Here is a 27,927-nt window from a genome sequence, read left to right on the forward strand (position 1 = left end):
TGTGTATATGAATGACAGATAGTGTTTATGTTTTCAATTGTTGGTAATCTTAAGGTTGGAAAGAAAACGGGTGAGGCGAGGTGCACTAACTGCGAACAGAAGGAGCTGTTGGCTAATATCGTTTCACGATCGCTTCCCACTCCCTCCGACTACAGTCTAGCAACAAATATGTGGAGATGATTTTGCGTCCGACTAGCAAAGGTTGTTGGTTGTATATAGGTTGAAAGGGTAGGTAATAAAAAACCCAATCACGCCTTCAGGGCACATATACACATATCACAATCTGACATTTGTTCTCTTTAATCCATCACATAGCGACATTGCGGACGCAACATCAGCTACTGACTGGTATCCGGTCTATAATATTATTATTCTGAAGAAATCAACATCATCTGACTGATTATTATACAGTAATGGGTATCAAAAATAATTTTAACATTTATGAAGACAAGTGCAGCATCAACGGTAAATATAAATGTGTAATTTTTATATTTTTGCGATATATAGCTGTATGCCCAAAATCAAATCAACATTTTCTTTTTTTTAACATTAATTTATTATTTAAAATTTTTAACAAGTATTTTTACAATAAGTGTAAGTGTTGTAGGTATTTAATTTAGCGGCTTAAGCTAATACTTGAAGATACCTTCCAAAGAAAGTAATATTAAACATTAATTTTTTTAATTTATTTTACGTTCACACAAAAGTATAATTTTAAATATATTATGTAATATTTATATATAAATAGCATTTTTGGCTTTAGCAGTTAAGATTGATATTTTAATTTTAGTTTATTCGTATGGTGTAGAAAACACTTGTGATATAATATATTCAATTTTTTTTTTTTAATTAACAATAAAATTATAATATTGTTTAAAATCTGCAAGTGTGAATTAAAGTTATTTTTAAGCGGCTAACAATGAACTTATAAATACATGTAATAAACGTTGAATGGTGCATACACGATGTTATTTTTAAAAGATATTTTTCACTTAAACTTAATAAAAAAAAAAGCTTGCCAAGTTAGAGATCCGCATGTAAACTTTCTTGATTTTTAATTTTTAGAAATTTATTAATTGTATGCAATGTGTATGTATAATATATTTTATTTTCATTTTCATTTAGTGAGATAGATCTCCGAAACCGGAGAGCAGATTTTGTTGTTTAGGGTGCTGTTAGATTCACATTGGCTGGGAGAAGTGCAGTGAAAATTTTCAGAACTTTATCTTTTATAGTTAATTCACCACAGAGAAATAAAGCTGAAAAATATAAAAAAACGCCCAATAAAATGTGTTTTAATTTTTTTTGAAGCTCTGTAGTAAATAAACTATTAAAGATAAAGTTCTGGAAATCTTCACTGCACTTCTCCTAGCCAATGCGTGAATCTAATAACACCCCCAACAACAAAATCCACTTTTCGGTTTTGGAGATTTATCTCACTAAATGAAAATAAAAATAAAATATATTATACATACACATTGCATACAATAAATGAATTTCTAAAAATTGAAAATCAAGAAAGTTTACATGCGAATCTTTAACTTGGCAAGCTTTTTTTTTATTAAGTTTAAGTGAAAAATATCTTTGAGGTTTTTGTGGATTCAAATCGTTATACCGCTTGGATGTGATATCGGATCTTTCTCATCAATATTTTTTGTTAAAGCTAGCTTAATTATCCACCTATTTATTACAATTGAGTAACGTTTTTATTATATTCCAATTAAAAAAAAATTCTTGAAGTTTTAAAAATTCAGACTTTTTTCATTTCAATTACCACTTTTACTTGATTAAAATCAAGAAAGTAAAAAATTGAAAGAATAAAAAACAGGTTTAACATACTTGGTGTATTTTTTAATTTTTTATATAGGTACTTTTCTATAAAAATTTAAATTTTGGTATTTTTTTTTTAGCGTACCTAAATGCAGTTATAGGTTTCAAATGGAACGTTTTATTATAGCGTTTGAAGATGAGTGAAAAATATAAAATTACCTATTTATATATATTATAATTTTTTCTAGACTTCAAATTCAAAACTGTAACAACCACCGACATTGTGCCTTTCACTTTGACGTATCCTGTCAACAATGTGCTATCGGCTGCGATTTATGGACGATACGCTAACCACCATGAGCACCCTTTGCGTTTGGAGAATATTTGGCAGGACCATCAACGATTACAATTTCAGGAGCAAGTGAATACTTGGAATATAATGATGTACAGATTTTGGAAATTACAACAGCAACAGCATCTGATACCGTATTACCGGAATGCTTGGTATAATAATATGTCATTCAATCCACCGCATACGCTCGCTTCTATCTTAAAGTCTTCTGAAGAGTCGCTGAGTAAGCTCATAGTTCATATCAATATATTATATACGTATTAAAATTTGAAAATAATTTTAATCAAGGTATATTTGTAATTTCTAATCAGTTTCGAAATGTGTACGTGTACTTCTTTAAAATATAATTCGTTACAATTTGTATTGCAGCTTTTCATGCAATTCGTGTATCTGAAATTATAGTAGTAGGCAGTACTGTAGTAGGTATTACATATAATTAAAGGAGAACATATCAAAAACAATAATGTGATTATAAAATTTTGAGTGGAACGATGAAAATACTGATTTTATAATGAATGGTGATATTTTTTATACATAAATATTATAATACACATTAAGTAGTCAAAAAAATCTTTCGATTTTTAACTTTAAAGTTAGTGGTCTTGGATAGTAAATTAGATTTAGTTCATAATCTGGAGAGGTCAAAATTAAAGATTCCTAATATTTTCAAATAAAACGAGAAAAATAAATAAGGTTAAGTAGAAGTTTTACGCAAATTTAATTTTCACCAATTATTTGTATCATAATTTATAAAATATACAAAATATAATTTAAAACATATTTTGACTCTTTTAAGGCCAAATTTAAAATATTTGAAATTTTTCTGTTTTTTTTTTTTTATATATAAATGATTGATTAAGAATTATTTGTCGTATAATAATGTATGAAAATGTAATATAAGATTTTTATTTAGTTTGTCTATCTATAACAAAAATAAATAGCTTATTGGAAAGTAACCTGCATTTTTCATGATATTACATATTATTATTCACCCGTAAAATTAATATTTTTCTTGAAATGATTTTTGTTTTTTGTTATATTCAGAAAACAAACTGTTGTAAATACTTGAAATTTGTATTAAAATTTTAAATTTAAATTTTCTATACATGTATCAAGTTCAAAATTTTTGTATCTTTTTAAGCTATTTATTGACATGACAAATTTATGATTTTTAATTGTTTTCCCCCTATAAATAATTATAAAATTTATTTAGAGAGTCATAAATATTTTTTATATATTAATTTTATAATATAAAGGATATTATTATTCATTAACTTTTAAATCTACTGTACGTTTGAATATATGAAAATATGTTATCCTTATTTTGGATCAACGCAATATATAATATAGTTTGGAATTGGGCGTTTAAGTTTATAATTAAATCATGTAATTTGTTTCCATGATACATAGTATTTATAAGTTAATTATATTTTGTAATAACTAATGCTTTAATATGTGTTTTATGTTAACGCTAAAGTTATATATTAAATACATTTTTCTCGTTATCATTGCTAAAACCATATATTTTTGTTTATTATTTTATTGAAGTAATGAATAAAAATGTAGTAGCTGATAACACTAAAAATGTATCTATGTTACTGAAATTGTAATTTTTAATCAGATACAAGTATATTTCAGTCATAGGTCTATTATTTCAGTAGACTTGTATATGTATTCAAATAGGTACAACAATTTTGAATATTTTATAAACTCTCATTTAGATATCAAGAAGCCAAGAAAAAATAATCTCCGATTCACTAAAGATCAAATTCGTATTTTAGAAAACTCATTTCAAAATAATATGTATTTGAGCTATGTGAACAAACGATACTTAGCTTATCAACTGGGTGTTACTGAAAGACGAGTGACGATTTGGTTTCAAAATCGACGGTTCAGGACACCTTATTTCATACAGTTAGATCATTGGGTGAGTTTCATCTAAACCTTAAAACATAAGTATATTAAACCAACATTTACACATAAATGTGTATAATAATTTATACATTAGAAGAAGATATATACATAGATGTTATATTATATTTAAAAATTCCCAAACTACCAAACCTTCTTTCAACTAAATCGTTTCATGATAATATTAGCATCTAATAATTTATTAGTTAATAATATCGTTTTGACCTGAAAACAATTTTCTAGTAGTATCGTAATATTTGTAACTATGATTTGTTAATTTTATTTTCTCGTGTAACACAAGTGTATAGTGTAGATCAGTAATTTATAGCATAGGATAGTAATTTAATTTTAATTAAATTTGGATGGGGCAAAAACTTAAAACAAAGCCCAACGGGAGTTTTAATTGTTCCACTTTCATTTACGTGCTAGTCTTGTATTTATATTTTAACTAATTTAGCCTATAATTAAAGAATATTAGAGTACATCGATTAATTAATAAAAACACGTTGTGTAATATTATCATTAATTTCAAATAATAAAATTATTAATATTAACGTGTTAATCATAAAATAATATATAATTATTATTCACACAGTTGGTCAACTTCCGCAAACTGCTTGCTGAGAGGATGAAAATGTTGCCTTCAAACGTTATACGATCGTAATAGATGTTTTTATTTTTATTATTGTTATGCTTTGTTATGCTTTATTATTATTTTTAGTTTTTATTACTGTTTTGTATTATTATAATTATAAATACTATCTAATTCGACTTGATTTACCTATTTATATTCATAAGTCAATATAATATAATGTACATACATATAAAAAAAAGAAATAGTTTTTATTTTGTATTATTTTGAAATATATAAATTAAAGTTCATCTAATTTTGTTAACTGGATTGTATTATATAGTTATAAGTTTTCCATTACTTTTGAGGTATTTTATTATTTTCTACTGTCGCAAGTAGTATCACGTCAAAACCGCGAATGTCAAAATAGTGTCGGAAAAATAGCTGAATTACATAATAGCAAATGTTCAAAACAGCTAAAGTATATTTGTCTTAAAATTATTATTATTCATGTTTAATTAGGTTAGGTTATTACTTTATTAGTGTTAAAAAAATTACAAAAATTAAAAATTATTATTAATTATATTGCTTTTGAATTTCTAAAATTCTTAAGGGGCCGCAACATTAACATTTTTTTCTCTGCCAATCTTGTACATAATATAGGAACAAAGATATTCGGTATTTCCATGATTACGATTCTCTGGTTCAGTTTAGGTCAAAGACATCCATTATATATTTTAGAAAGAAGAATATTTCTTGTACATTAATCAAATACATTTTTAATATTTACATTTTTGAAATAGTTATTAATAATTAAAAATAATCGAAATTATTTTAAATCAAAACATGGTTATATATTTTATAAAAAATTAAAATATTAAAAATCTATCTGGTCAATGCACAGGAAATATTCTTCTTTATAAAATATATAACAGATGCCTTTGCCCTAAACTGAACCAGAGAGTTATCGTGGAAATATGGAGTATATTTGTTCCTACATTATGTGGAAGATAGACAAAGAATACAAATGTTAGCGTAGCGGCCCTTTAATGCGGTATTTTGATATATATATATTTTTTTATTATTAGGTTATGTATTGCCCGATTTTCATGTCTGTATTCGCTGTTCTTTGAAACCTTCGATCAGTTTTCATAGTGTCGGGTGACACGATCCAATTAAATGGTTAAAATCACGATTTCGACCCATATAATATGCAAAAATCTATTAAACATACTTAGTATATTTTAGATTTATTTATTTATAAAACCTTCCGATATAATCATTAGTCTTTGGCGAATCTATCACGTCATAACAATTCCTTCTCTACGTCGTTTGCGCACAATCTTTCCGATTTTTTGAGCCAAGTATCTTCAAAGTAATCCAATAGTGGTCGAAAAAGAATTCTTCGTGTTCTATCTTCTATGTAATAATCATTTTTACATAAGTACTCGAACCTTGCTATTACGTCAGATACTGGTACATAAAGAAGTGCTGGTAATAATCATATTTGAATACAAAATTCTGAATCAGTTAGATATTTTTCGTGTATTGTGAGTATCGATTGTATTTTTCGTTGTACACATTGACTTAAATGAAAGTGGAAACCACGATAAATTATATTGGGAAAATTTTATAATACTTTTCTTATTATTACTTTATAATAATAATTTTAAAATAATATACTTTAGCTCTTTTAACATTCGCTGATCGCTATTATGTCTTTTAGTTATTTTGTCGTTGATATTTTGAATTCACGCTTATGACGATGACTCGGAATAATTGTATAAATAGGTACATATTATTATAATAATTTAACACTAATAATATAATAAATATTATATTTTCGGAAAAAATGATTATTATATCAACTAAACCAGTACCACATTTTTTCCGTTTTGAACTGTAGATGTTGCGGGAACTGTTATCGATAAAATATGATTATACTTAAAGTTAAACAAATTATTTTAAAATATATATCATCAAATATACTTAGTGATATAAGCAGACAAATCTTCTCCGCTTATAATTGTTTTATATATATAATGATATATTATTATTTATCATCGAATTCAAATTTAATGTATCGATTACATGAATAAGTCTTAGTTCTAACAAAGTGAGTTATGAATGTTCAAATGCATTGGCGAAAAATGAACACATTTACTGACTAAACGTTGTACCTATACCTCGCGTTTTAAGTATTGTGTCTATGTTAGCCGTTAGGTATAATTATTAACTAATTATTTTTCCTTGTGAATCGTAAGTTTATTCTATATATGCAAATGTACATGTACAGACTAACAAGTTGTTGTAAGTTTATAATAATTAATACAATTCAAATTAATTTTGGAAGGTTGAATACTAAAAATTTCAATATTAAGAATGTACATGAGTGTTAAATAATCATGTTTATAATAATACCTTATCTATATAGGAAGTATGAAAATTACACTTAATGTCTTAATAAATACAGTTTTAAAATTTGTCGTTAAATTAGAATGTAAATCTAAAATTAGTGTATGGGATGAAAGTGGACTGTATGAAAAATTGAAAAAAAGCAATAAAAATATATATAGAAAATAAACAAATTATGTTTTTTGGTAAATTACCGCAATGGTGTAGTACTATTGATTAATAATAAAATTTGAACAAAATAATAAAACCAGTAGACTGGATATCAGTATATATATATATATATATATATATATATATATAAGTGGGCACAAAAGTATGCCGGCCGACTGAGGGACTAATTCTATCTTATAAAATAATATTAAAAATGATTACTAACAATATAAATACGGTAGATACTATAGGTATAGATATACATAAATAATAATAACAAAATAACAATACGTGAAGATGGTGATAGTCGAATGATGATCGTGATTGGTAGATGGTATGTACGGTGTTGTAATCTGGTAGTTGGCGGTGTCAAACGGTTAACAACGATGGTAGCACAAGACGGCACAAAAAATGGTATGGTATGGTGTTGTATAAATCAAACACGACAAAAACAAAAAGTGTTATATCCGATGTACGACTCGAGCGACGATCACGACAAGAAAGTACGAAGTGAACACGTAAGGTATCTAACCCGGACGTCGGCGTTCGATGCTGTGCACTTTGAGTTGTCGATAGGCTGATACTGTTTACAAAAATATACAAATACAAATAAACAGACAATAGGAAGTTAGGATGAGAGGCGATTAATGTCCTAAACAATTAGTATGTATCTCGTTCCTATTAAAGTTAATCAAAATATTTTTAAGAAATAGAATAACAAAATGTATTTGTATTAACCTTGAAATCTCGTATCTATACTATATTAGAAAAATATAAAATATATAATACTTTACCATAATAATTTGCTATGTGTGAAATGATAAATTAAAATTAAAACTGTCTTCAGCAATATTCATGTCATTATATTGTTATAGATCAAACCAAATTTTAACAATTTTAAAATAATATAATATGATTATAAATTTAAATAATTTAAATATAATTATGGAATCATAAAAATGTCAAGGTGATAGGTATTTTAAAAATTAAAATTAAACCTAAAGTTGGAAAAATGATTTTTATAATTTAAATAAAAGTAATAAATAAATAAAATTTATATTATGTAACAAAATTAAAATCATAAAGTCAATATAGGTATATATTAGATGTTAATTATAAAAGAGTCATCTATTTAGCTTTAGTGCAATCTGTCTTTTCATATGGTATATTCATTTGGAGAGGAGCTTGTAATAGCATTATAAGTAAACTAAATGTTACTATAAATTGTGTAATTAAATATTTACTAAATCTTCCTATACAAACAAATACTTTTTTAATTTATGAAACACTTAATGTAAATAATTTTAAGATAGTTTATTACCAAGCTGTATTAGTTGATTTGTTTAAACATAAACATTTAATATCTGTATCTGTATTCGTTTATTGAAGTGTCAATAAGTTTTCAGACAAAAAATTGTCTTTTATACAGGTCTTAATTTATGTAATTTGTTAAATATTAATATAAATCAGTTTAATAATTTAAAGTCTTTCAAAATTAATCTTAAGCATATTGATTTGTCAAAGATAATATGATTAATTAGATTTTTATATAAAATTGTTGTATTATATAATAGAAATATTATAACTTAAAATAGGTACTTAATGTATTAGTATAAACATCAGTTTATTCTTAAATTTATAAATATTCTTTAGGTGATAAGAACTCGCTTACCCAGCACAAGCTTTGCTTTTAGGGTGAGTTGCAATATATAACTCATGGTATTTATGTATATATTTCTTTTTATTATTTATGTGTTGTTGCAATAAAGTTCATTATTATTATATTAGTATTAATATATTATTGTTAAATTTGAATTTAAAAAAAACTAATATCGATAACTTATGAGCGAAATTGAAATTTAAAAATCTTATTTTGATTTCAAACATTGTACATTATTGATCTAAAATAAATAAATATTTATAATTATTTTAGGTAGGAACAACATTATATGCGTTGTAAGGACAATTTCGAGTGACCACAGTATTTAAACATAGCATACAGTACTTAGAAAAAAACGAATGACATAATATTTATAACAAAACAATATATTTTATAGTATATGACGGCGGGTGATAGGGGGGGAGGTCAGTGAACGGTGGAAACTTGTGTGCAGTAACTCCGCCCCGTAAAAAATAAAACCCGCCCTTTCTCCTGCATGATGATGTTTGGTAAGATTTTTTATACCATTACTGTTGTTTTTTATTTTCGTTTTTCAATTTCGTACAATAGTGTACGCTTAAACTAAATCAAATATTCGTACATAGAAATTGTTAGGGTAAATTTTTGGCACTCGACTCGTTAGTCGTTCCATCGCTACGTATTATGTAATTATGTGTATTTTTAATGAACAATAATAATAACCCAGAAAGTCTTTGTAAAATCAGTCTTCTCTATAATGGTATTTTATTCTCTTTTTTATTTTACAGGTATTATACTAGTACGCTGATCATACATACAATTCGGTGTTTCCGAATTGCGTGCGAAAATCATTATCAAGGTCGAGTTGCGTGCGTAGTTTTTTCACGACTGAGCCTAGTTGAGTGCGGGATTAGTTGACCGACTAATCAAATTAGTTTGGTCAGATTTCAAAAAAATGAAAATGCCGTATGAATTCAGTAAAAAAATTACTTTATTACGCCTATTATATACAAATAAATAGATTATTTTGTTCGAATTATATTTTATAACGAATTATAGGTACTTATTTATATAGGTAAGATATTTTTTTATATTTCAAATAGGTGTTGTTAAATTATTTAAACCCTTATAATATAACGAATAAACAATAAACGTATTTAAAATTTTCATCAAATGTTTATTTTATCATTTTCTATACAATTTCTTAAATTTTTTCTGTTTTTTATAGTATCTATATTTTCAGGTACTTATCAGTTATCATATTGTGATATACTCATATCTAATCGTCATTTACTAATCCATTCTCATTCACCGGAGAAACTCCAAGATACAGTTAATTGAATTTACTAATTATGTTTATAATAGTAATTTTATGGCATATGTGCAAGTCGACGAAAACCGGTCGTCTACTCAAACTTTTAGGCACGAAATTCGGAAAATACTCGCACGTAACTCTGCAGCTTTGTCACAAAAATTCTGTCAATGTCCCTATCACATTATTGAGAACTGACATATATATATATACATATACCAGGGATAGGCAACTGAAAGTTATTAGAGGAACAATTTTTAGAAAATTAAAATTTAGCAGGCAAGAGTATAGAGAGCAAAAAAAAGGTCATTTAAAATATGTATTTTAATTTAGCATATACGTAGCATAGAGTGTAGACGATTGACTTTGAAATGTATGATGTAATTTGAAAATGAAGCGCGGGCCAGATAAAAATGTTTGCGGGCCGCCAGTTACCCACCCCTGTTATATATTATAGATTGTATGACCTTTTATTCTATATGAATAATAAGTAATTAAACAAATGTTCAATAATACGTGACTGTTTATTGTTTACATAAATGGTCTTGTTTTGATTATTGAAATTCATTGTTATAAATATTTTATTCTGCTTGGAAATTACCGTGCGTCCAAAAACATCAATACTTTTCAATTAAATAAGTGTTAATTACTTATAAGCATAGGCGAAATTAAGGGTCAGGCCAGTCAGGCCATGGCCTGACCTAATACTGACTAAAAAAATTGTATACATATATTATATATTTTAATAATTATTTAGGCATTATAAATAATATATTTATACATGTAAACGTGTACATTTGTACGTTTTATATAATAATATAATATCATATATTGTATACAGGTACTATATCTATATAGGCACAAATGAGGATTATAATATAACATAATAAAGTGATTTTTTTTAATGACCTATAGTATATTTATTTAAAATTAAAAACTTTATTTAATATCATATATTATATTATATAATATCATTATATATTCATTGTATATATACTAAACAAAATAGCTATAAAAAGTTGTCAATAGAATTTTTTTATATTTTTCATTTGGCCTGCCCTTAATAAAAGTGTCTAGTTTCGCCTATGCCTATAAGAACCACCTAAAATATGTAATAATTTAAGTACAGTAATGCTGTACGTTTTATTAATTTAATATTTTATTATCATCAATACTCGCGATCTACCTACGATATAGAATAATAGAATATTATATAATAAAACCAGAGGCTGGAACTTAGACCAAAAATATCGGTTTTGGAATTTTGTTTCCTGTATTGTAATCCATATTCCACTTTGCAAAATAGAACCGAAACTGAATTGGAACCATTTAAATAAATAATAAGTTTTGCGATTATTTTAAGTTTTTTTTTTATCAGTTCTTAGAAATAATTGAATATTTTATAAAAATTCGAAATAATACGACCGAAAACAAATTTACAAATTTATGGGTAGCATTTTTCATTATTTTGAAATATAACGAGAATTATGGTATAATTGGATTTTCAAACAAGATATTACGAGTAATAATATTTAGTAATTTGTAGTTTTCTGCTTTATCTCGTAGTTACACGCGCATACCATAATCGTTTGCGCATCGTTCGATTTTTGGGTTATACATAATTTGCGCATCAATATTATTTAACAATAGAACTAAAAAAAGGTGTATATCCAAAAGTGCTGGTTGTTTTTTAACTTTGATCTAAAAATTCGCACACCTCTAAATTTACTCTCGTAACATCTAATTTTCAAAATATTGTACAGTTATATCTGTTTTAAAATATATAATAGGTAATATGATTAATAATATCATGATAATATTGCGTAGGTAACCAGTTAGCAGTACCACAACAGACTAAGATGTACGGATGACTAATTGATTTTTATTTTCAATTAATTTTTACTCGAACTATATGTATATTTATATTTTAATAATGACTGTAATGTATAGAAGAAAAGTGTTTATTTAAATATTTATAAAATTATATGCATTGACGGAAATCGGGGGGTGGGGGGCTTGAGGGGGCAAGGCCCCCCAAAAGCCTACCAAGCCCCCTCAAATATTCTTGCAAACATAAACATTTTGTAGTTGCATTTTCATATATTATTTTTTTAAAAAACAAGAAATATAATACATAATAGTTTTTATATTATAAATTTGTTTGTATAATATTTTACATAATATTTTATATGAAAGATAAAATTATAAGTTGGAACACTGTCCTATAGTGATTTGTTTTATCGTCTGTCAAATAGAACAAAATATATAAAATTATATTAATTTGAAAATACAATAAACAATAATTTTTCACAGTTAAAAAAATAGTTATTTTTTGCTAGATTTTCATTTAGAGTGGTAGATTACCGAAACTGGAGAAGGTATTATACAAAAATGTTCACAGTAAAAATGTTCGAAATCAAGAATGTCCTTGGTAACATTTTCCAAAATCAAAAAATTGAATGATCGTAATATAATAAAATGGGAATACTGTGTAACACATCAGTTATCCATGTCAAAAAAACACCCTGTAAAATTGGGCAGAGATGTTGGACAACCTCCGGCTAAAAAATATAAAGTATAAAGATTTTCATTTAACAAAATGTTATGTTTAACAAAATATTTTTGAGGACCAAATTGTTTTAACTCTATTTAATGAATTTTTTTGTTATCCATGAAATTTTGTAATATGGTAGTTAACTGTATTCTTGTTTTATTGTATTGGTATTCACAAAAAAGCGTTTATACATAACATATTAACATACCATATCGTGCGGTCTGTGCAAGGAGACGGTCAGCTGCGAGAAAATCACCAAGGCGACGACGGTCATGGCGTGTTGTCGGTGCGATGGAAGCGGAGCAGGACACTACGAATGTCAGCTGACGTCGCCACCAATCGAGATGATGCACTGGCCGCCACTCATGTACACAGCAACTCTTCGGTAAAGCATGTGGGTCTACTGTTGACCAGTGGCATAATTGAGAATGTTTCAATGTTGGAGGGGGAGGAGTACAAAAAATCAACTTGTGGAGGGTTCCCCCCCGTATCTACATTTTACATCTCATTAGCATTAAGTCATTACATACCAATAAACTTACTTTATATTACACATAAAAATAAACAAAAATTTTTATCGAATTTCTCATCATATTTTTTCTATTTTTTTTATAATATTTACAATATTTCTCTATACTTCCCTTAAATAATTAACAAGGAAATGTACAGATACAGTGGAATCAAAATTTTTTTTAAATTTTTATTAATATTATTATGAGTTATTAAATTTTATTTTTTTAAACAGGCTTATTCAAATTTTTGATAATAATTATATCACATAATAGTTACTAAATAAACTAAAGTCTGCAATGAATGCACTATAGCAATGCAATAAACATATTGTAGTTCAAAAACATTTAGTTCTTGGACTAATAATGTTTAGAATTTTGAATAATTTAAAATTTCAATACTAATGTTAGATCTAGAATTCTTTAAAAAAAATTCAATATGCTATTATTAGTAGTTGATTTCTTGTTTTTTACTCCATTTTGATTTTTGGATTAGAAACATATAAAATTATAGCACTATGTGTGCATAGAAAACATATAATAAAGTGACATAGTGTGTACTGTTTAGTGTTTAGTATATAAAACGACATAGCGAAAGTTAGTGCAGGTATTGTGTGACAGCGTGAGTTCGTACTTCGTAGATCGTAGGTACTTCACTATTCACTATTTTATTATTTGAAAACATAAGTCAGTTGACCTAAAAATAAATATATAATTTATCTTAATATTATAGTATTTAATTTTAATTTATTCATTTTTATGATATTTTGTGTTGTCTTAATATAATTGTGATTAATTTAAATCTTAATTATTGATTTTTAATTTGTATATTTTGTAATATTATAATTTAATATTTAAACACAAATACATTCAAAATTAATGTATTTAGATTATCAAAAAGTATGCCGGAGACCAAACGTCCTATGGCTAATAAGTACTAGCTCTAATGGACAAAACGTCAGTGATTCGTTTTGAATTTACTAAACTATTTCGGCGACTACCTGTAGTTTTGTATAATTTAGTGCATATTTTATGTTTAGCTTGGTCCATTTATTGTATTATTGTATTGTACAAACAACAAAAATCTCTATTGTCTATATAATATATACGTTTACATGATCCCTCACATTGGTGTGTCAATATAGTATATCTGCACGCGGGGAGCATTTATATATGTCATTATTATTTACGATTTTCCCTTTCAGAGATATTTGCTTGTCCAAGTGAAGTTTTTTTTCGAACATAGTATTTAAATAATATAGGATCGGATACCGCTTTAACAAAGCATTTGAAATTCAATGAGAGATGTATTGCTTCGAAAAGAATTGAGCCAGTTGGATATTTATCCAGAATTTGAATTTCTTTTACACTTAATTAAATCAAATATACCTTGATGCGGAATACTGGTCTGTAATTTACACTATATAATCGAATATTATATTTTGTTATATTTAGCCATAAAAAATTTGTACTCGGTACCCAATTTGTTTACTTCTTTATAATTACATTTGGAACACGGTTGATATAGAGGTATGCATATATTAATATTATGTCAAAGCAGTCTTAAAACCTTAATTGTATAATTTAATCTAAGATAATAGGCAAAATTTAACGAAATATGATAATGCGTTCTATCACGTGAAAATAGAAACAATACAATTAAAAAATATTAAGGTCACTTTTATTATTGTATTAAAACTGTAAAAAGTACTAAATAGGTATGGAATGTATAAAATGATATGGATATTTATTCATAATAATTATGAACTTATGACTTTTTTTTTTTTTATTGATCATTTAATGTAACTCGGCAGCATAAGCCATTAGTTAATCTCTTAAACACTAATTACAATTTTTTGTGAGGTTTACATTACGTTACATTATCATAATAATTACAATCATATTTTATTTATTAAGTTGGTGTTATTTATTAAGTATTACTATGATTTTTGTGTTTGGATCAGAGTTTGGTCCAAGAATTTTATCGTGTTGAGATTTGTACGTTCTTGTTAGTACGCATGACATTCTGTAATGATGTGTTTGACTGTGATTTGAGTATTGCGAGCTTCGCTGACCATATCTTTAACATTAAACCACCAACTTATTACAATATCAGCAATGTACTGCCCACCATGTCACAATACAACACCAAATCAATTTAACGATTATTTTAATTATCTCAGATCAAAATTCGTAATAGGAGGAGATATAATTGCTAAGCATATTCAATGGGATGCCATACAAAAAACCCCCGTGGTAACCTCCTACACCGCATCATAATATTCCAACAATATAAAATACATTCACCACATTGACCGCTCCTTTAAGGTTCGTTTAAAAAATAGCTATTCAACCAGCCATCGTATTAGTGCAGGTGTCCCCCAAGGTAGTGACATCGCTCCCTTTCTATATTCTGTGTTCACTCACGACATCCCCAAAACACCCTTCACTTTTCTTGGTACATATGCCGATGACACACTAATTTCAGTATCACACCAGGATTCTGCAACCGCTTGTCGGATGATCCAAAGTCACCTTAACATGATAAATCTATGGACAAAACGGTGAAAAATAAAAATAAACGAAACGAAGTCTACTCATGTAACTTTTACATTGCGCAAATTTATTTGCCCTTCTGTCACATTTAACAACCTAGTAATTCCTTCGTTAGATGAAGTTAAATACCTAGGGCTAATATTCGACAAACGCCTCAACTGGAGCTCGCATATTAAACATAAACGTAAATCAGTGAACTCCAGACTTTACCTTTTGAGACCCCTATTAAAATCAAAATTTTCCTTAACCAACAAACTTACGATATACAAATCGATAATCCGTCCGGCTTGGCTATACGGCATTCAACTATGGGGGCCAGAAAAACCATCAAACACTAAAACCCTCCAAGCATTCCAATCCATATGCCTACGCCTAATAGCCTCTGCCCCTTGGTATGTTACCAATAAAAACCTCCATAAAGATCTGAACATGCCAACCCTTAACGACTTAGCCAAATCCTATTATTCAAAATTCCACTCAACGCTCCGCGCTCATTCAAACCCCATCATTAAAATTGTATCCTCTACCTCTATCATTCCTAGAAGATTAAAAAGGCAATGGCCAAGAGATCTCCTCAACACCTAACTAAAATAAAAAAAAAAAAAAAAAATATTAATTAAATAAACTCAAACCCTAATTTCTGGTCAGGTGGCACTGCTGGGAGCCTTCCTTCTCATATTATTTTTATATGTTACTTACTTACTCTGTCACCGCACTTACTCATTATACACTTATGTATAGATTGTAAATATACTTATTTTTAAAAAATAAAAAAAAAAAAAAATTTGAATTCAATGATATGTCATATATGTATATGACAAACGATTTTAAACAGCGATGGTCTATGTATTTTTTTGTTAAGAATATATTTATTAATAATTTTAATTAAGTTTTGAGTCAAACACCGCATAACATTAGGAATATTATGGTTGTGGTTTTAATGGGCATTAGCTTAAAATTAAATGGATAACTGTTAAAAATTTTATTACGTTTTTAAATCTTAGACTTAAACAAAACATTTTTTTATGATTTTTTAACTACTAAATAGTTTTCAAAATTACGTATTTTTTTTAAAACTTATATTTTATAAGTGTTTATGAAAATACATTCAAGTTTTTAATTTATATTAATAATAATTGGTACTTTGGTGGGTCAAAAGTAAAAAATTCCTGGTAGTTTTCAAAAGCGTGGTGAAAAACAAATGAAAAATAAAAGGATAAAAATCGATTTTGGTGTAACTCTAAAAGAAATGACAGTAGATACATGACATTTTTACTGAATGTAAATATAAGAATTTTCTACACACCATAACATTTTAAAAATACTTTGACCTATTTTGAGCTTTTTACGGACAAATTTTTTTTTTCTATAAAAATCAATAAAATATTATTTGTTGGGTAAAAAATCTTGAAAATTTAATAGAAGGCTTCTAATATAATGTGCTAAGGCGTGCTAATACGTGCTAAATATCCTCGCAATTCATTTATGTATTTTTCTTTGGGGGGGGGAGCTGGCCAAACGTACGTGTTCAGTTAGCTTCCTACTATGAAATGACGATTTATCACACATGTCGTATGGATACGGCTTTTCACTCGTATGCGTCCGCTGATATACAGTCAAATGGCTAAGAACAACTGTGACTTATCGCACATGTATTTTATCAATAATTGCACTAAATAATTTAACAAGATTAGCTAATTTATTAAGTTATTATGCTAACTGGTACGAGAACGTGAGTTTTTTAAATAACGTATTTACAATTTAATGTACTGAGAATTAGATTAGTAGTCAACACAATGTTTCAAGCCAGTGTTTATCTTCGTTTAAAGTAATTATATTGAAAACAAAATAAATTTAAACTGATTTTATGAACGGTGATTAAACTGGAAATCATTATATCATACAATTTATGTTACATAAATAATAAATTTAATATAATTCATTGTTATTTATTGGCATGATCATATAATAATGTTTGTGTACAAAGTGTTTCACTTAATTAACGTTTTTTTCGGTAATTTGTTTTTTAAGAATCTAACCTCCACTTTAAATAAGGACTTACTGTTTATTACAAGATATACAAATATTAACAAATAATTAGTTTTATGTTATAGCATTCGTTTTAAATTTTCAAGAGTTAATTATAAAAAGGTGGGCAAGTGGGTATTGTTCTGCTGTATAGTAGAAATGGGGAGTAGGTCGCTTTAATGGATGTGTTAAATTTGAATGCAATGACAGGTATCATTGTATACGAACAACGATTCTGAACGGAGATGATTTGTCAGTATAGGATAATTAGTAGGATATATTATATTATTACCTATATTTAAATTATAATGTATGCTAATTTTACGCGATTTCGTAAAAAATTACATTCCATACGCTCGTAAAATTATTTCTATATTGACGATAGAAATTTTTATTACACTGAAAATACGGTGAAAATAAATAAAACCAAGTTATATTAAATTTTATCGTAAACGAAAAAGTTTTGTATAAGTTGCCTCATTTTGGACAGATAATAAATGTATAAGTGGTTCAAACATCATATATCAATTAAATCAATATAAGTTTGTAATTAAGAAGTCAGATGATTCAATTTTTCTTCCTTATTTATGAGCAAAAAAAAGTTCAAGCTTCAATTAATTCATACCGAGACTGTAATTTTAATAAAAATTTCTTGTAAGCTTAAACCACATGTGCGATTACAAATTAGAAACAAAATAATTTTCATTGATATTTTATTGACTATTTATTAGATACTAACACCTGTTTTGTATTGATTTATTATTAGGGACCAGATTTATATGCACACAAAATCCTCAAAATATACTTCCAAAAATGCTGTAATATGCTACAAAATATGTATTTATTTTTAAATCTGCACTTATAATTGTATTAAAAATTATGTAAAAAATAAGTATTAATTCATACGATATTAAAAAAGGTATAAAATGATTTTTAAAGTATTTAAAAGTATTTCGTCGTCTTTGTCGCCATTTAACATTATTTTATCTTCAATCTATAAAATATTAGCCCACATAAATAAAAGGTGAAAACAAAAATTGAATTCATATTAACTTTATTGCATTGGATAATCAGAAGTTGCCTAATGTGTTTAAACGTCAAAATCTTCCGATAGTCTGTAATAAGTACATTTTTATACATTGAATAACTTCGCCCAACGTCAGCAGTATTTATAGAAACGTAATTCATACATGCAATATCACTTGCATTTAAACCTTCAGATGGTTCATTATTGACGTTTATTTCTCCTTCCAAAATCTTAGAAATTATCTTTTAATTGGTTTTTAATGGCGTCATTAAAATTCTAAAAATTCCATAGAGAAATAACGAATTCAATCAAATCATTAGCTGGTAACTAATATCAAAATTTTTTGTTAAAATATGATATTTTTTAAATTAAAAATATTTTTTTTTATGGAAATTTATATTTTCTATTTATTGGGAATTTTTAATCAATAAAGAATATTTTTTATGAATATACACTTTTTATTAATATTACATTTTTTATTAATTTGAAATTTTTATGAAATAATAAATATTTTAATTATTTGGCTTTTTATTAAACGTTTTATCTTGATCTACTTATTCAGTTTTTTTTACAAATATTATAATTTTTATAATGTAAGGTTTTTTATAAGGCTGGGCATTAACGAGTTATTAAGTTAAAAGTTAAGTTAATTTTAACTTATTGACTTAACAAGATTTATTAACTTATCTTTAAACGTAATTTATGTAATAACAAGTCTATTAACTTCACTTTGAAGTTTTACTGAACCAAAAAATATTTTACCTGAATTAAAAAAAAATCATTGACTTGCCCAACCTTGGTTTTTATTCCATAAAGATTATTTTTTTTATTAATTTAGGCTTTTTGTTCAATTAATAATATTTTTTATAAATTTTAGACTTATTATTACATTTGGAATTTTTTTTTAAACTTTTTTCTAGATTTATTCAGTTTTTTTTTATTCTACTTAAATAAAAATCTATGTTAATAAATTATTCTTCATTGGATAAATAAAAAAAATGATTTTGTATTAAATAAAACAATCTAATAACTGGAATAAAAAACGACCATGAAATGAAAATCTTATTTGGTTAAAAAAAGTCAAGTTGAGACCAAAAATCTATATTGTAATTATAAAAATGAAATTTGAATAAAAAATGTCAAAAGAATAAAAAGTTAGTGGAAATTTTTCTAAAGAGGTTTTAAGTTCCTGGGTTAAAGTGGGGGGCTAACTTCACGCATCACGTAATAGTCTGCACGTTAGCCAAAATTTAATATATTTTTACTTATATTGCATGGAAGGTATTTAATATTTTTATTTTAAATTTTAAATATCAACATTTTAATTCTTGTATACGCATTTATTATTGACATTGATTATAAATTGCTTAGTTTATTTTATAAATAATACAATCACAACAATAACTACAGCGTAAAATTACAGTATATTTCAGGTGGCCTAGAATTATATTTAAAAATTAAAAAATCCGAGTAGCACATAAGTGATATTATTATTGATACCTACGTAGTAAATATTTAGCATTCCACGCACAATTTTTAAAAGTACCTACCATGCTCTTAGCCGTTGCCACAATTTAAAAAATACTCGTTCTCTGACAATGTGATTTTTTGTGTTTTCACTACTTTCATACAATGGAGGTGAACAGGATATCGCGGTATAAATGTCTTATTTGAAAAAACTAGTTTGACAGTTGTTCGTTGGTTTTGTTAAATTATACATAATGTAAAATACGAAAAAAGGTATTTTAAAATAATAAACATATACCTTAATACTCCCGGCTGACTCTATGTATTATTTTTTCTATTAATAAATTAAACAGAGGGAAAACTAGTGGTCAGTTGACTGTTATAGTACGGTATAAGTAATAAAGTAAATAAATTACTATATATATATATACCTATATTTTGAAGATTGGATAACTGTCGATCAAAACTCCAGAGGCCATATCCTGGAGCTTATAATTTTCACCTTTAAATCAAAGATCCTTTTGAATGCAAATTAAAGAATAATACCTATTGAAATTTGGTTCATTTTCACGGAGTTTTTATTCTATTTTCAAAATTTTCAAAAATATTGTAATTTATTCCGCATCATTTCTATGGATTTTTTTCAGTATAATCATCAACAAATCTTTTTTTACAATATGCAGTGGCATATTTAAGGGAGCCAAGAAGCCTGCCTCCCTAGTCCGTGTAGTATATTTGAACACAATTATACCTATTTTTATTAAATTATATAATGTATGATTAATAATGATTTGTTATTTGCAAACAGCATAACCCGCAGTTTATTTTTCAAATCAAATAAATACTGATAGTTTAGAGTGTTTAGACACTAACAACAAATAATCGAACAAATCATTTAATATTCAGCATATACATCAACAATTAACAAAATAAACACACTCCAGTTATTAAAAAATATATGTACAATTTAGAAATGACAATCAATTCATTTATAGACACGGACAAGTTGATGCTAAAGTAATAATGCTATAATATAATTATGTTATGATTATATAGATAGTTAACATAAAATTATTTACGTGAATGAAATGGTCTAAGCTTGAACGGGTAATAAATAGGGCCATATAGGGGGACTCTTCACGTTGTTTAGATATTTACGTTTGAATGACCAGCCCGGCGGCAGTCTCTGTTAGTTACCATTACTCGTAGTACACAGTTTCAATGGCGGACAATGATGTAAGATGAAGGCGTGTGTATGATATTTACAGGTACCTGATGCTGTTCATGGACCATTTAAATGTACCACTCTGTTATTGCGGAGAGGCGTATTATCTGTTGCAACACGTATTTGTTGGGTATTCCTGATACACTCAATCATTGTTGGTTGACAGCGGGTGGTGATTGCGTAAAATTCCCACGGACAGACAATGATCGGAGCGATGGCGAGAACTATAGTTGGGGAAATCATTAATGGTTATCTAGGAAAAAATATTAAAACACTCGATAAGCGTAATTACTAATAATAGTTTTAATCTATTTATGCATAAGATTTGTTGTTACTAATTTAATGAAAATTTATTAGGTAGGGGGATTTGATCTCCGCTGTTTTTCTTCCATAATATGGGTATCTATACAATACGTTAATTGTAATTTGTATTGACTATTTTTGTAATTATATAATACATATTTAAATTAGTCATAAAGTTGACTTGAAAACAACTTTTTTTTTTAAATTGCACACATTAAATTTATTTTAGTTTTTTTTTTTTATGAATATAAATATGAAGTGTGTGAATGATTAAAACTACTTGAAAATTTAATACAATATTCATTTATCAAATAAAAAAAAATTCTTTTTATACTTATAAATAATATAATAGATACAAGATTTCTTATTAGATTTTCCATCTACAAAAAAAATAATAAAAATAATAATAATAAGTTAAATGAAAAGTTTTTTTATGAGTTTTTAAAGTTTACATTATTGTACAATTTGTCTGAATCATGATAAATTAGTAACTATAGGTAATTGTTGTAAAAAATCTATACAATATACTTACACCCTACTTCTCAGTGTATTACAATAATAGTATCAAATATTAAGTATTTTTACCACCACCTATAAAATCGGTTGATGATTTTCAGTTTTGTCTTTACACATACGGTAATGGAATCTAGATAGATTTTATATAATAAAACGATATATACTATTATTTATATTTTTGGAGCTCAAAAACTGTATTGACAAACATAACAGCGATCCGATCAGTCTTTTTCGTTTCAACCATGCAGAATACGCTCACAACAAACTCGTCACCTACTATTAACTCTTAGGTGGGTTAATAGCTGTTTTTAATAATAATTTAATAAATAATAATAATATTGAATTAATGATTAATCTTAAAATGTAATAGATATTTTCAAGTAAACTTCTTAATAAATTAAAATATAAATTTAGAAATATTATTGTATAAACACAATACCATACTTAACAGTTGGCAAAAAAATTATGGTTTTAGAAAATCATTAACACAACAATTAATGTGTATAGTTAGTTAGTTATTTATATGTTATTATATGCGTTCTGTTATTTATTTTACTTAATAGTTACGTACTAAAGATCACCCACTAGGTAGTAGATACACACAGAGAAAATGTCTGATTATCAATCTTTTTAAGAATGGTCTTAAAATTAAGGTACTTCTAGTTGTTAAATTTAAAATATGTAAAGATGATTGAATTGGTATACAAGTTGACTTTGCATAGGTCGAAGCATATTTTTAGTATATTTAATAATAAAAATTGACAAATTTATAAAATTTAAAATATTTATTTTAAATAATAAAACAATCGAAAAAGTGCTTCGGCCGATGCAAAGTAAACTTGTATACCAATTAAAACATCTTTACATATTTTAAATCGAACAACTAGAAGTACCTTAATTTTTGTCAGGCGTATATCTATGTTCCACGTGTGTCAGATAAAGACAGAAAGTCAACGCTTCCAATCCCCTTAAAGTATTATACCTCTTGTTAGCGCACTAATAAATATCAAATCTGTTTATAAATATATTTATATTACATATTTTTAGGTAAACCAATTTTGAGTAATTTGTTTAAACATTTTTTTGCAAACAAATCTCCGTTAAGTAATAAATTAATAACTATGACTAGCCTCACTATTATTAGGTACCTATAATAATTAATATTTTATGTCATCGAATAAAGTTTGAAATTGTAATTACTACTTATTAAAATGTTAACTAATGATTGACTCTATATTAACTATTTAAAATGTGTAGAGAAATTTATAAATTGAACCAATTATGTAAAATAAAGACCAAAGAAATACCATGCGAAAAATTAGCCAAAATTATAAAAAAATTCAATACAAAGCTCAACAGTTTCTAATGTTTGCACCACCAAAGAAATTTATAATATAAGACATAATATATATATATATATATATATATATATATATATAATAATAAGAGAAAAATATTGCCATAATATCCAGTATCACTGAATGAAGTTAATACATTGCTGTTGGCTATAGATGTTAAAACACATATAAATGCGAACCATTTATTTAATCAAATAATATAATTCTGATAAAACATAATTTTATTTTCTTGCCAAACAAATATTGATTTTTTATGTAAAGGTGAAACAATATATCTTGGAAGTTTAAACGTCATCATCATGTATAGAGACACCTGTAAGGTGGGTGCACTCGTGTGCATTATTATTATTGCATATATTATCCATTTCGGGTATTTTCGCTTTCGATTGCACGCCCCTACCTATACTCGTATCTGTTTGAAAAAAAGTTTAGTTCAATTCATAGAACTTTTTTATTTGACAAATAATAATAATGTATATTTTGTATATAATCATGTGGTCAACGATAGCACAGACTATAGACTTCATCAGTCGTACCTAGCAAATGTGTTATTGTATAGTACTTGACCTCGTGATCAGACTTCTCAGTTATCGTGTGATGTTTGTATTGTATTGATGTACAAAAAGCATTGTCAATTTAGTGGTATCTAAGATGTGTGACATTGTTATATTATACTAATATATTATTGTCCACCGAATAGGTCAGTTTTTAACGACTTTCTGGCATCCTGTCTATAGAAATGAATTAAAGACCGTTGTCCATAACATATATTTAAACATTTTTTGGTATTAAGGTAGGCAGTATTATTGACTTGTGCAGTATAATTCAGCATTTTCTTTTGTATTTTGTATTTCTACTGCAGCAGTATTAAAAATGACGTGAATCATCAGGTGTATTTCTAACGTAGCTCTATAAACTCTATACTTATGAAACTATATTATTCTTTTTATTTATTTCATTAGTTCATCTTAAAATATAATACTTTTAAGTATAAAAACTCCTAATTACTATTTAATTACATAATAAGTTGACTAATTACGAATCCCGGAATCCTGAAACTTGGCCCTCCCTTTTAACCCGGGGTTGTAGGTAACACGTTCTTAACGTTGACTGAACATTTAAACATAAATAAAGAATTAACTACAATAGTATTGCGCTTTAACACAATACATGTGTCGTATGTTTATATATACACTATTGTACCTAAATGTAAGATATAAATAATTTTATTCAAAGCGGGTTTTAAATGTACATAGATTATAGAAATCAAGAAAACGTACTTTTTTTAAATAAAAAAAAATACCTGTTGATTCATTGTAGGTAAGTATATACTACATAAATTATAAATTTTACATTATTTGTATTTGCAATAAAATCGCCATCCGCTATATGGGTATTGGTACACATGTGTAGATACGTATACGTCTCACTTATGTATACGGCGATTTTCGTCTTACTTGCGTACAAAATTATTGAAGGTCAAACTACTAACGACGTGAAATAAAAATATTGTTAAATACTGGAAATATCCTGTGTTTACTTTTGCTGCTTAAATATTATAACCTTGTTAGGAAGTGTGGAAAAATTAATTGAAAAACTGAAGACAGCAGCAGCAGAAAGTCACCGTCTATTTTTATGCACTGAATTCAATTTAGTTGAAAATAAATGAAATAAAAAATAAATAAAATTGGACAAGTGAATCCAATGTATTCTTGAAAACTTTTTAGAAAATCATAACTTAGTCCAAGTGCCTCACGAAATTGGCCACCGTCGTTAAACATGAATATTATTTGCATTATATCACACTACTACTTGATTATTACAATATTACAATGTCAAATCAACCAGTGTCAAGTACATTCAACGTATTTATTCGTGCACCCTCATTTTTAAATACGACAATGTATGACCAAGTGTGAAGGGAAACGCAAATAATACTAATAAGACTAATGACTATGTTATTCAGTGTAATTACGTTGTACGCAAGTGAAACAAATTGTCATTAAAAGTAGACTGTACGTAAATGAGACGTATGCATTTGCATCGGATTCTAGCTATTTAGTTATAATTCTGACCATTACTAAATACTATATACATATATTTTGCTTACAAAAAATAATACATATTAATATATGGATTTTGTTTTAATATCTTAACAGTAAATATATTAATTAGTAATTACTAATAATACGTTTAATGAGTATATTTTGAATCATTTATATAATATAATAATTATAATAACACTACAGTCTACAAGGTATAATATTTTACTCACGATGTAATACATTGAAAACATGTTTTTAAAAGCATTACATTTATCGTGGAAACATGTCTGTAAAAGCAATCATTAAATCCAGCAGCGTTTTCCAAACTCTTGTTTGAGCTGGCCCGGTAATTAATATTTTTCCCCTTCGTGACCCACCAAAATATTTTACATTTATCATTGTGTAAATAAAGGCAAAATAAAATATACTTGAATGTCACCATAGAATTTTGTAACAAAATTGAAGCCTTAATTTTTAACAACAATATAATAATGAATTTATTTTTATTAAAAAGTTCAAATTATCAAACGAAATGATAAATAATAAAATTTAATATGAAAATTTTATTAAATTTTGTGATCCGATATTATATTTTCGTAGCCCGGTAAAATAAAACACTAGTAAAATTTACTAAAAAAAAAAATTATGATTTTCAAATTCTGAAAACCAATTTGCAATTATTTGCAATTGATTTGCAAAATATTGGCATATTTTGTAAACAATTTTACAACAGAGATTTTTTTTTTTTAATTTTTATTAAACAAAATATTATAAAATCAATTCGTTAATGCTATATAAACTGTAAGCCATAAACTTATAATCACTAACAATTTAACCGAAATTTATACTTCAGACTAGATATCTATATAGATGATAACAAGACGTATAATATTAAATATTATGTTTGCAGTGTTTTGTGACACTTGTGATTCCGGGTTCATTCAATGATAATAGGTAATATATTATGCAACGCCGTCCTGCGCGACGTTAAAAAAACGATCGTACATTAATAAAAAGGCAATAACAATAACATAAAAGTAATGTATAGTATTATATAGGCGTTGTTTATTAAAATAGTAAATTTTTTAAATTAATTTGGATATTTGAAATAGTTTCTTCTTCAGTTATTTTAAAAATTATAATTTACTTTTTCAGATATTGTTGGTGATAAATTTATAATTGGCAAGTAAAGCATTTTTAATGTATTTTTACTGTAATAATGAATAAACCTTTAGTAATTTAAAGATTTTTAAATTATTTATTAGATTATAATGTGAGTGATAGGACGAATACTGCATCTGACAATTCTAAACATGTTAATTTTATAACTTCTTTTGAAAAAAAGGTAATACTACCCACACCAATAATGACGAAAAAAAAAATGAAACACTAAACCCTAGTACGTTTAAAACGTCAATTTTAATTTTTATGTTAAAGATATTTGTATTATGATTTTTAATTTTCAGTTGAGACTTCAAACTATTCTTGCACACAGCAGGATACTTCTTCATCAATATTGCAGACTGCAAATAATGAAAGTATATATACAATTGTCGATTGTACTATGTATAGTTCTAAATTATATTTCAAATGTATTTTGTTTTTTTTAAAGAATTTCAAAAAAACTATTATAAACAATTTGGCTTTTGAACTATACAAGATCTCTGACAGCAGCTGACGAAACTAATTTTAAAATAGATTATTTTGTATCAAATTGGCCAATATCTGATATTAACGGAATTACTTATATGGAAGACAAAATTAAATCAGACAATAGTTTTCAAAAACTAAATGTAAGATTTTTAATTATTTGTAGTTAACATTTTATATTACCTGCTAGCTAGCTAACCAATAGCTATTGATTTTATTTTATTATACAGGTGTGTGAATTAGTTAGAACCGGTGGACAATCATTACCAAATATGATTTATAAAATTATGAAAGAGGTGTTTGCAGATAAAGTATTAACTGAACATACTTACTACGGACTAAGAAATAAAAATAATTTTTCAGTATTATTTATAAATAAAGCAATATTTTGTAATTTAATTAATTATATTTTAGTGTTGTTTATAAAAAAAATGTCCGTTATATAGAGGCTATTAAAAAGTCAAAGTTCAAAAACTGACTGTAGTTATGATGATGAGGTAATTACGGCTATAAGAAAACGGCTCACCAGTGTTAAGGGAAGGCTAGAGAAGAAAAACCTGCAACTGTAA

General features: G+C 26.3%; 1 pseudogene; it reads left to right on the plus strand.

The window, feature by feature from the left end:
* Nucleotides 1–413: 413 nt before the first annotated feature.
* Nucleotides 414–27,927, plus strand: LOC113557998 (annotated as a pseudogene).

The sequence above is a fragment of the Rhopalosiphum maidis genome, chromosome 3 (genome assembly GCF_003676215.2).
Source record: "Rhopalosiphum maidis isolate BTI-1 chromosome 3, ASM367621v3, whole genome shotgun sequence".
NCBI lineage: Eukaryota > Metazoa > Arthropoda > Insecta > Hemiptera > Aphididae > Rhopalosiphum > Rhopalosiphum maidis.